We start from the raw sequence: 2,117 nt of genomic DNA on the forward strand, positions 1-2,117 counted from the left end.
ACTCCTTTTATACCAGGCTGGGCAATGACCTTCAGCAAAAATAACAGAATAATTCTTTAACTAAAAAAAAAGTGTTGTTTTCAAATAAAGTAGTTTTACAATGTTCTCACCTCCCTAAAAATGACGTATGAACCCCTCCCCCGAAATTCTTGAGATATTCCATCTTCACTTTTTTTTTTTTTTTTTTTGTAGAGACAGAGTTTCACTTTATTGCCCTCGGTAGAGTGCCATGGCATCACACAGCTCACAGCAACCTCCAACTCCTGGGCTTAAGCGATTCTCTTGCCTCAGCCTCCCGAGTAGCTGGGACTACAGGGGCCCACCACAACGCCCAGCTATTTTTTGGTTGCAGTTTGGCCAGGGCCGGGTTTGAACCCACCACCCTCGGTATATGGGGGCGGCGCCCTACCGACTGAGCCACAAGCGAGTGAATGCTCCTTCTCACTCCTCTCAATTACATGCAATGAGACTTCTCTTCGAATTTATGAAATTTGTACCACTTGCACCTATTGTGGAAAATTTCCCTTTCAAAGGAGTCCCCTTATGCACAAGTTTTTGTTGCAGTCAGGTTCCTGAGCAGCAGAATTTGGTTATCAGATTCAGAATTTTCTGCCGGAAATTCTGTTTGTCTCCCAGTCTCCTGAGCTGAGCAGCACACTCCTCTTAGCTCAGGGCTCGGCTGCGCGTTCTTACCCGCCTTCTTCCCGGCCATCTCAGCAAGTGCCGCCACAAACTCTGCTGCGCATCCGGGGGTCTCGGTCTCCAAGTCCGTGCACCTTGGGCATCTGCAGGATGCGAAGTGTGCGCAGGCAACCGGGCAGGACCGAGTGGCAGAATGGGAAAAACAAGAAGCAAGAAGGAAGCTGCCAAGTGGGCACAGTCATGCTGGGAACCTCTGAGGTCTAGAAAGCTTTAACAACAGAACCAAGCAGATAGAAAAAGTAATCAGTGACCCGGAAGACTGAACATTTGAAATTATCCATCATGGGAGCAAAACAAAAGAAAAAAAAAGATCAAGAAAGCCTCTAGAAACATCAGACACTCTCAATAAACCCACACTTCACATAACAGATATTTCATAAAAAGAAGAGCTAGAAAGTATATTTCAAGGAAAAAATATAATCTTGGAATAGATATCAATACTCAGATACAAGAAGTGCAGACGGGGAGAAGGAAGAAGATGGCTGATGAGAGGCAACTTTAGCCAGAGGCTGCTGACCAGAAAAAGAGATTCTGGACAGATTTGGCCTCTGAAACTGAAGGAGCGAACCTGAGATAGGAAAGCAGATAGACAAGTACACATCATCTTGGCTGTGTCAACCTGCCACTCCAAGAAAGAGGATGCTAGTAAACAAATTCCAGGTACAAAACCACAAGGACGAGAAACCCTCTCCCTCAAGTGGGAGGCTCACTGCAGGCTCTCTGCAAGCTAGCAGAAGAAAAAAGAACACTCATTTTACCTCACGGGTGAGAGTGGCAAAGTACTGGGCATCCTACCCCAGAAAGGTCCCACCTGGGAGCCTAGGGATCATCCTGCCCAGCATAAAACTGAAAAAATACTCTCTCCTCAATACTGAACTTTTCAGCACACTCTTCCCCCCTTGCCCAGTGGTCCAGAGATCTTCCCCTGCAGAATCCAGAGTGTTCTGGATTCCCTAGGAGGTCTGGCATTGTATGGATAGAAGTGTGTATACAGTGACTGGAATTGAGACAGGGTGGGGCCCAGGAAGAGAGGGACTTTGGGAGAGAGAAACACCAGCTACATTGCCCTGTGAGGGGCAGTGCAAAGTCCTCCCCCATTCGGACTTTCAAGGGGAAGCCTCTGAGGTCAGGTTAGTGCTGCCACAGGCAGGTGAGCTCGCCCTCATTGGGACTTTCAGGGGTGGAGCCACTGACATCCGAGTGGGACTATAATGGGTAGGAGGCTGACTGCCATTGAGACCCCCAGTTTGGACGTTAATGGGTGGAAATACTGACACCTTGTTTGAACCTCCCAGGGAAGAATCACTGGCGCCTAGTTTGGAATTTCAAGGGCTGAATCGGGGCCACCAGTTTGGACTGTCAAGGGTGGAGTGGCAGGGACTAGATTTTGAAGTTCAAGGATGGATCTGCAGGCT

At 48.0% G+C, this 2,117-nt stretch overlaps 1 pseudogene; it reads right to left on the reverse strand.

Annotated features, from left to right (window-relative positions):
* Window positions 1–564: 564 nt before the first annotated feature.
* Window positions 565–712, reverse strand: LOC128576402 (phorbol-12-myristate-13-acetate-induced protein 1-like; annotated as a pseudogene).
* Window positions 713–2,117: the final 1,405 nt, after the last annotated feature.

This window comes from Nycticebus coucang, chromosome 24 (genome assembly GCF_027406575.1).
Source record: "Nycticebus coucang isolate mNycCou1 chromosome 24, mNycCou1.pri, whole genome shotgun sequence".
In the NCBI taxonomy this organism is placed as follows: Eukaryota; Metazoa; Chordata; class Mammalia; order Primates; family Lorisidae; genus Nycticebus; species Nycticebus coucang.